Source organism: Cariama cristata, unplaced genomic scaffold (genome assembly GCF_000690535.1).
Source record: "Cariama cristata isolate BGI_N322 unplaced genomic scaffold, ASM69053v1 scaffold7650, whole genome shotgun sequence".
NCBI classification, from domain to species: Eukaryota; Metazoa; Chordata; class Aves; order Cariamiformes; family Cariamidae; genus Cariama; species Cariama cristata.
Window position 1 is genome coordinate 39,904 of NW_009592878.1, and position 10,433 is coordinate 50,336.

A 10,433-nucleotide genomic window follows, 5' to 3' on the forward strand; every position below is an offset into this window, starting at 1 on the left:
ACATTGCACAGCATTTTCCAGCTGTAAGAGAATAACTTGTGAATGCCAAATCCTTTTCCTATACAGTAGTATCTTTGAATGTTCTTTTTTAAAATTCAAGACAGAATAGGAATAAAACAGGACAGCCCATGAGTCCTTATGAATGCGTATAGACCATTACTCCACATCTTTAGTATCAGATCTCATAACTGGAATTACAGAAGTGATATAAAAATGGATTTGGAATTTCTATACAGTGCCTATTTCAGGATCATTTAAAAATAAACAAAGAACACAGGACCCTGACTGAGCTTGCTCAGACTCAGATGCACAAAACCAGTACTAACAACATGCCTTTGATTGCTTTAGGAATGGGGTAAAAAACCCAAACACTATTTTTCTCCTCTTTGACATAAGATTCCATCTACCAGGGATAGCAGAATTGCAAGCCAAGTATCTTCTCAATTTTGACATAAGATTCCATCCACCAGGGACAGCAGAATTGCAAGCCAAGTATCTTCTCAACTGATAAATGTCCAGTAATATAAATAACCACTTTATTACTATATTAACATAGTTTATCTCTGGCAGGCAGTACAACAAAGCTCACACTTATCACTTAGTAAGAGACTGAGGCAGGAGGTGCAGCCTATAGCTGGGTCTACAGACAGCCCCCTGATGAGTATAGCAGAACCCTAAACAGACGCAAAGGCCAAGGAGAGGACCACAGAACAGGCAACGGAAGCCATCAACATCTACAAGTCACAAAATAAAACTGCTGGTTTTTGGAAGCATTATATTGTACGACTGTGAAACAGGGATTTTCTTTCTCTTCAGATTGTCTTCTTAGCGCAGACCTTAAGAGGTTTATCAGCCAAGGTCTAAAACTTGAAAAGAAAACAAAAATTCGCTCACATGCAGCATCAAGTGCCTTGAAACAAGAAGCTATCTACTGAGAGCCGAAAACTGGTGCCTTCAGATGCTGGGTTTCCTCTATGTCAAGAGAGAGGAAGTTGTTATTCCTCAGGGTGGCCAACTGGAAGGAGAGGTGTGTCAAACTGCAGGTTTACATCTATCATGGACAGCAGTAAAGGAGTTTTAACTCAGAACAAATTCTAGTTGCAGTACGAGTAGTAAAATACCTGCACGTGGCACATGCATTAGTTCACAAGATGAATACCACTGTGAACTTCAGCTATTCTGTTAAACTTGCAATATTCCTATTTGTCAAAGGAATCTTGTGCAACTCTTCCAAGAGACTGTAGGAGTATGCTCTCCTTTTCCTATCATCTCGCTCAGCGATGAAGGTGCGGACACACCTCCTCTCAGCAACAACCACAGCTGTTGAAGAGCTTTCTGAACCCCGCTGCCCGTCATCGCCAATTCACCAGAGCCAGCATTCAGGAGAACAATCAGTGGCAAGACGTTGAGATCAGTGACCTCTCAACTACAGTAAGTTACATCGACATCCCGAATAAAGACCACAAAACTACGAAGAGGTTGTGGTCCAGAGGCTGGTAGAGTCAGGCCTCTTGTCAGTAGCTAGCAGATATTTTTCTTATAAGGCTTCAACGATGCTAACCTTCAGCTAAGCTCAGCCTTGACTGGTCCAGCGAGATGGTAAAATTCCAGCAGGTAAAGCTGTGAAATACTGAAGAGTGGAAAACAAAGAAGATGGGAACTCTTTATTAAGAAGATGTAGAAAGCTCTCTCTGAACTGGCAGAACACAATGGACTCAACGACAAAATAAGAGAAAACCAGCAGTCAGGCAGGAAGCTGGTGCTGCCATACTAGCAAGTTCAGAAATTGTTCTTTCAGCATAGCCCAGCGCACGGGTTGCTCAAACCCTCAAGAACAGAGAGGAAAAAATAAAAATTGGTAGATAGCTCACTGACGAGAGAAGACAAGAAGTTACAGCTTATAAATCCTTTCTGAACGCTGGTATGTCGTCGTCCAGTTCCCCGCATGGAGTTGCACGTTTATCTATGCAGGAAAGAGTTATTTATTCTGGATGCAAACTACTAGGGAGTGCACGTGTGGAAAGACAGTTGGGAGCTGAGGTTACCAGTTGCCTTTTTTCTACTCCACCCATCCTTGGGGATTGTATTTTGTCTCAGGGCAGAGGCAAATTCCAGATACCGCGATTTCCAATGTCAAAGCCATTCCAAGCAACACCCATGGCAGGCCAAAATGCTATACACAGGTCAACATAACAAAAGTAGAAGAAAAACAGAAAACAGTAGCCTACAACAACAAAAAAAAAAAAAGGAAGAGAGAAAGGGGTTTTCCCCCAACTCTGCTCCACTTGTTGATTAACTTGTGTGGGGATGATAGACTCAACACAAATCTGACAAATTTAGTACATAAGTCCACATAGCTACTGCATGCATTTTGATACACACTAAAACTAGCTTCGATCAGTAGGGCAGCAGATTCTTGCTTTTAAAAGGGACCCATGTCTCTTTACAGGGAGTTTATATTATAATTTCATTTAGGCAAATTATGAGCTTATAATCCTGCCAAGCAAATTATCATCATGTTTTATTCACTGATATAAAGTTTCTAATACACCAAGACTGAGTTCTTTCCACATTCATGCATTAGATATGATGGTCATCAAGCAAGTTTTTTTCCCTAGAGTCAAGGCACAAGAGGAAATTTCATTGAGGTGAGCAAAGTGATTGATGAAACACACACAAACAGTTGTTATTAATGTTGCAACGCTGACGCCACACTGAATGAAGTCCAGATTTCAGTCCTGACCTGACCGCAATTCAATTCGACCAATTCTTGGTCAGTCTTGCTCAACACCCTTGCCCAGAGACGGTGCGGTAGGGCACACGTCACCTGGGCACACGTCACCCAGGCACAGCCTCTGCCCTGCTTACTGTGTGCGAAAGCTTTGGCCCAACATACTTCTGTTTACTTAGGTTTTTTCAAATATGATTGTAATAAATGCTTTTATGGATAATAATAAAACACGCAGATTAGTCTACTTCATTCCCAGGATAACAGTATTTCCATTAGCAATTTGATAGTGTGCACAGATTACACTTACGAAATCAGCACACAAAAACAAGCAAAGAAGAGAGACAAGAATTTAGAAGGTCAAGATACTTCTGAATTCTGACATTAGCCAATTAGAAAAAGGTTCCAAAACCAACAATGATATTTAATAAAACAGAAAGCAATACACTTCAAAATGGACATCAAGCGTGGCAAAACAGGCAGCAGCAATGCAGAAAAGGATCCGAGAGATTATAGCAGCTCTCCAATATTGGGGTCAACAATCTGGCACTGCTGCAAAACTGTAACTCCTCATTGTGAGCTGTACCAATTGGAAAAAAAAAGCTGTGCGTGACACAAAAAGCAATTACTCTGCTCTGCCCAAATAAACAAAAAATACTCTGCTCTATGTGCTATCTAGACTTTTAACTGAGACCCATATGTATTTTTTTTGTAAACATATCTTAAACATAATCTCCAAATGGAAGAATCTAGATAACAATTGCATGACCTAAATAAAACAACTAAGGGCTAAAAGAATTGGGTTTGCTTTGCAAGGAACTGTGAAAGCAAAGAGAGAAGTAAGGGATGGACAACTTTGTCTCTCACCTCAAAGGTGTAATACAAAAATTGTTTTAAAAGATGGTGAAATGGACAGTTCTCAATAGATAGGTTGCTGCTTATCTATTTGTATCTATAACGAAGAAAAACAACTTTCCAGCTACAACAATAAACAAGAAATAGAACAAGAAATACGAAAATACAGCTGTAAATCATCATAGAAGTCTGGAAAAATGCAAAGGACAGGTTTTCTTAACCTAGGTAGTCTAAAAAGTGTGAGTTAGTGTCCCCTTCGATATTAACCCCATATTTCTACACTATTATATGCAAATCTGTATCCAGACATGTAATACTGGACCTGCATCAGCCTGAGATGTTTTGAATTAAATTCAGAGGGAAATTTTTCTCCCCAAGATTTAAAAGTTTGTATACTTTCAAAACGGTCAAATAATGTTATACCTGTTTTCATCTGTATTTACTATCTGTTAATATGAATAGCATACCAAGTACACTGTACTAGAATTAGATAAGCAGTCAAAATTACTTAGTACCAAAGAAAAAAAGGCTTGAGCTTTTATTTTTATTTCTGAGTCATGAGTAGATTAGGACAGTGTTTAATTTTTGCAGCACAAACTGCCTTTTCTCAATGATTAGCTGATGCATTTTTTTCCTGTCAGAGAACGGGGGGGGGAAGCCATTTTACCTTTTTGTACCTGGTAAAATGCAACCAGGGAAAATATATTTTGTTTAATCCAGCCTCTGTTAATAGATATTTCAGTCTGTTGTTTTCAAGCAGTTCAGGGCAGTGGTAGTTTTCTACTCAAAATTACACAGTGAATTAGATACATCAGGGACAGCATTAGCTATTCTTATGTGAGCTCTGGTTTTAAACCAGTGGTTGTGCCAACCCTAACATGCCATGGACCAAACAGCTGAGACACTCAAAACCATGCCAAGTCTAAATTTGAGTAGGAATCTAGGCTTCTAATATGATCATCTTATCCAAACACAAGATGTATTTCCTCACCCAGATGATTGCGTAGCCTTCTGCTAGACAACATATAGCTCTTCCACCACATTTACAAAATCAATTTAATTTTAAACTGGTGAAGGGGACACATAGAAAATAATTACATCTTTAAAAAAAAGTAACTACTGTAGTTCAATTTTATTGTATAATCATGCATCATTTTCGCCTTCTGATGACACAGGCTGTGACCCAAGTAGTTGTTCCCTACAAGCACTCCTACATCCATATAAATTCCTCGTAGTTATGGCAGAACTCCACAGTGGCAAAAGGTTTGTCCACACAGAACAACTCACAGCCTCCCAGAAATGTATAATTTTTTTCTCCTTTGAGACAAATACGACCATGAAGTATAATTATCAACTTCTTACAAAAACGGTACCACCTAAATGGTATTCTTCTATATACATGCAAGATTTGGCTTGGTATTCTGACAACACTGAATTAGACCCAAAGTGTTTGCTTGTTAAAACGAGATTTTATTTTACTTCTATCAACTGGAAATGAAACCCAGACAAATTTAGCAAATGAAACCCAAACTCATGCCAAAATTAAAAACAGATAATTCAGCTACCATTGCATGTCCTATGCTGCAAATACTGCTATATGGTTTCACTTCTGACAAAGGAAACAGAGAGAAGAAGCAGCGTTATGTCAGAGTATTTTGATACCTGGTGCTCAAAACAACCATTTCCCAAATAAGGTGTCAAATCACTGACCATGCAAGCTTTTGCTAGTGGCATCAAGCCAGTACTATCACCTTAGGCAACACACAAACTAGCCAGTCTCAAACACAGAAAAATTCTCCTGAATCCTGGGAAGCCCGAGACAAAAGTAGTAAGGCATTCTTCCCACTGAGAATGAAACTCAATCGACATTCCTTTTCCAATTAAAGCAACAACAACAAAAAAAAAGCACAAACCAAAAAGCCTGAACCTCACAAGCACTCAATCCATACTTTGAAGACTCTTCCCAAATATTACACAAAATTTACTGGTCCATATGTTCAAAAATGGGATTTAATTTACCATCCCGAAAATCCATACTATTTGTATGTGAGAAAGTAAACTGTAGCATTGCTGCTGATGTACCTATTAAAGAGAACCTTAGCCCTGTATTTCACAGGGTTGGATAAAATCACGTAGAGAAATTCAGATAGATAAAATCCTCAAGGACAACTTGCTGAACGTCATTCACCTACTTGCTCTCCAACTTCATCACAGAGAAGTACATAAAAATCTTACAACAGAGATTTAAGAGAGCGAGGTTTAACATTTTCTTCTGCCAAATGATGAATAAACTATTTCATAACTGAAGCACTGCTGCAATTACCACCTGTTCAAAAGTTTAAAACCACTGATTTGTTTCCTGACGTGTTTTTTTTTAAGAAACAAATTACCACCTCGATTTCATAAGACAGCGAAGTTTGTTCAGTCCTTCCACAACAGGAAGGAGTAAATAAAGCTTTGCAATGCATTTATCTGCAAGATCACCAGGTCTCACTCGGAACAAGGTGTTGCCAAAATCCAGCAGACATTTCAAACGTACAACAGCTTTCACATCTTTGTATCAATAATAAAATACCAAGCCTGTTATCAGAATAATGCATCACTACCACGCATCTTATCCTGCCCCATGCAGCAGTACTCAATAGAACCACCGTGCAAAAAAGGTTATGGATATGAAGAACAATTAACATACAAATAATTACTACGACTTGATACAACTACACACGACCACCACGGAAATTTGTTTGAGGCTATGGTTACAGCGCACCACTTCACGCTGGCGCCCATTTTAAATAAAGGTAGCAAGCAAGTAGAACAGGAAAGAAGGACAACAAACACTTCCTCGATAGCTCCAATTTTACTGCAGAAAGACCGATCTGCTCCTCCGCACTATTCTTCTCCCCAAGCACAACCAGACTCTAGATAGTAGCTTTAAGATGTCAGAATGAGATCATCATCATATGAGTGAGATTCATTTACTGCAGACCACCACATCGACCTCATCACAGAGCTGCACACCGAGACCACGGACACAGCGAGGCACAGACCTCCTATATCCTTTGCAAGGCATAGAGGATCAAGGGTACCGATAGTAGCAAGGGACATCACCCCACGCTGCTGCCAAAAAAAAATACTACGATACTACCAAACATTTAAGCTTCTTTAACAAAAGCTCAGCGTGATCTGAAGCTGCATGTTGGAGAGGAGTTTCAACCTCTGCTCAGTAGCAAGCTGATCTCACCACGAAGCTGGGATGTGCCTCTGGAGAAAGTACTCCCTGGTGAGAGCCACTGATCTCTCCCTCCTCTTGCTCTAAGGGACACAGCAACCCCTGCTCCAGCACAGAGTCCCTTCTCAACCACTCCTCTCCCACATGAGGCAGCATTTTGGCAGGGCTTCAGCCCTTTGCAGGATAAAAAGAGCATGCCACTGGCTGAGCAGAGGACCCAGCAGAGAAAGCATCGCCTGTCAGCTCTGCGCAGAAGGGGCAGCAGCAGCACAGCGGGCCCGAGGCCCGAAGGGGCTGTGTTGTGCCCACAGGCCGCTGCAGAGCCGGATCATACTGCAGATACGAGACCGCTGTTGGTGACCAACAACCTCTGTGCCGCACGATGCTCTCTGAATCGCAGTGCTGCTGTGGTACGGGCCAGTCGTTGCTACTGGTCCATCATTCGTGAGCGATGAGGTGGAAGACGCTCAGAAATGGGGAGGAAGTCGCTCAGTCTCATGATCCTTCACAGCTCTACAGTGACTCACTTCTTCCTACTGAAGACACAAAGAGACAGCAACAAAAACTGCAGTCTCTAGACTGGTTTCTGAGCATGAAGGGATGAGAACACCGATCCATAACCTACCTCCTGGCTGGGTGCAAGCTTCCAGCAACCAGTAACAAACACATAAGTCATATCCAAGAAGAATTAGTTTCACAGCAAAAAAAATTCTAGGGGCAATGTATTCTTTTCATGTTTTTATGTATATATATACACATATATACTTTGCATACTTTAATATTTAGTTAACAGTTGGTACATACCCCATTAACTAAAATCCAACACAGCCATCTTCTACCCTTTGAGATTTTAAAATCTAAGAATCATCATACGTGGGAAACATTAAAGTTATGTGGGATAGCAAGTTACTCCATGTCATCACCTATGGAGAAATTTGCCACTTTAAGTACACATGAGCTAATTTGAGGAAGAGCATCCCTCAGTGACAGAAGGGTGCTTACCACAGGGAGACTATACACAGCTGACAAGAAGATGCTGATAGGCAATCACTGTATACAGTAACAACTCCTGACGCCATACCTCTCTGAATCCTGCTATTTTAAGAGAAATTCACTAATTATCACAGAAATCCCTGTAATAAACTTCTGCCTGAATCTACTCAAACGCAGTTCCAAAACTGTTCAGGTGTCACTGATGTTCAGCTGACCAGCAAGTAAACAAACAGCTCCCTCAACCATCTCACCAGGTACTGGCAAGAATATCTGGGCTGATCCAAAAGCAGAAATGAGCGTCCGGGAACACTTTCTAGCAGCGGTAGTACTAGCTTGTATCAGCTTAAATGTTTGTGAAATGATGACTCGACTAGCTGGTGATACCAAAACAGACCAAGAAAAAAAAAAATCTTTGCTACTAGGAGATGGTTACTTTCTCCTCAGATAAAAGAAAACCAGAGATAAGGTGGGAGACGTCAGCCCATCACAAGAAGAAAACAAGCCTTATGAATAGAGGAGAGACTGTAAGTGTCATCTATTTTGATGTTAATTAAGATTGTAACTGGACTCTCATGAGAGCTACCATGCTTTTGTACATACAGACACATCATGCAACTTTCTGCCATTAAAACTGACTCAACAGCAGTGCACGTTGAAGGGCAGAGTCTATTCCAGCAGCTCCCTCTGTCCTGACAGTCTTCCAGAGCTTCTCCCCTCTCCCACAAAAGCTCCTCCATATCCTCTTGGCACTGAGCTCCAACAAGAGCTGGAAAAAGCTACGTTGCAGCTCTGTCTGCAAATGAAGACACAAACTATTTTTGTACCACGGAAATATGGTACTGGATATGGGGAGCAAAAATAGTTGAACAATTCCAAAAAAGTAACTACTGACAAGTCCCTGTGGAAACTTAAGTGTGACTGGATTTCAGGAAGCCTGGATAAAATAGTATTTAATGTTGTCATCAATGACCTGGACTACTGAATAGGGATAAGCTTTTAAAATTTGTGGATAAAATCAAGATGCAGGCAGATGCAAACAAATTACAATGCAGAATTAGAACTACAAATGATCCAGAAAAATATTTACTTTTTTAAGAAAAAAACCCAAACCAACAAACCCTAAAGTCCTCTCAGGACGCATGTCCCATTAAGAAAAACATGAAGAGGCTATGCTTGGGTTCATGGTTAGACACAGCATTTTATATAGTGAAGCAGGAGGCCAGAAGCACTTATCTATAGGTTACAGATGCTTTAACGTCCATCCCAGTTCAAAATTCTGGTGCTAAGAAATGAGGTTTCAAGCAGCAATACCAGTTTAAAACTATTTCCTCACCACCACTCTTTCGTGTTCTCATGTTACCGGGCCCCAGGCCCAGATAGCACTAGGAAGTATCAAAATTTATGAGACAGGGGAGCTCACCTGCCAGGTTGCTCCAGCCCACTCACCACTTCTCCAGCCCAGGCCACATGATTTTGCTCACTAAGGAAAGCTAAACCAGTGTAAAAGAATTAATATAATTTCTGCCGGATTAGCAGACTACTTTTCAGGGTGTCGGGAGGCCAAGCACAGCAGCACCAGGCTGTTAAGATTTGATCAGTCATCTCATGAAGTCTCATTCTAAGACTCTAAGATTCCTGACACTATTGCAGATTACATTTTTCCTAAAGTAATCCTGAGAATTTATGGACAGTCTTGGTTTCAGATCAATGTGAGGCTTCCCTGAGGGATCCCTCTAAACTGTGAAACAATTACAATAATTCCAGCGCTGCTGACAGCAAAACGATTGTCACAGGGTTGTGCAGTTGGCCACTGGCAGAGAAAACACGCAGGTTTATAATAATTATGCCTTAAATCTTTCACTTTCTCAGCAGATTTTAGCAAAAAAAATCAAAACTGAACATATATCTCACTTATACTAGCGCTCATGGAGATACTGATCGCCGATAGAACTGGTAAGACTTGCAGCCCTTACACTGACATGTCAACCCTCTGACTTCACTGACACTACAGCTTTAAAAACCAGAACCTAAATTCTATTTGAATAACAACTTTCTCTTTGAACAATTTAAATTTTAAGGATCAAGGTCTCTCTCTCTGTGTCTGCTGCAGATTCATCTTATGGACAGCTAATCTTTAGGCTACAAAATAATCTGTAAGCAAACTGGTATTTTTGCAGCAGCTTATATAGTACCGATCCATCTTACGATCTTCTTTAAAAACCAGAACCTAAATTCTATTTGAATAACAACTTTCTCTTTGAACAATTTAAATTTTAAGGATCAAGGTCTCTCTCTCTGTGTCTGCTGCAGATTCATCTTATGGACAGCTAATCTTTAGGCTACAAAATAATCTGTAAGCAAACTGGTATTTTTGCAGCAGCTTATATAGTACCGATCCATCTTACGATCTTGTAGGGTATGCTAATATTCCAAACAAAATTGGAAACTAAACATTCAGGAGTTGACTTTTAAAATATTAGCTTGTCAAAGTTCCACTAAATTCTCAAACTCTGTCTACATTACCACTCTTTTCTTAAAGCACTGAGAATTCTCATTAAATGTGGATGGTCGCACTCAAAGAGTTACGGTCAATGGTTCGATGTCCAAGCAGAGACCGGTGACGAGTGG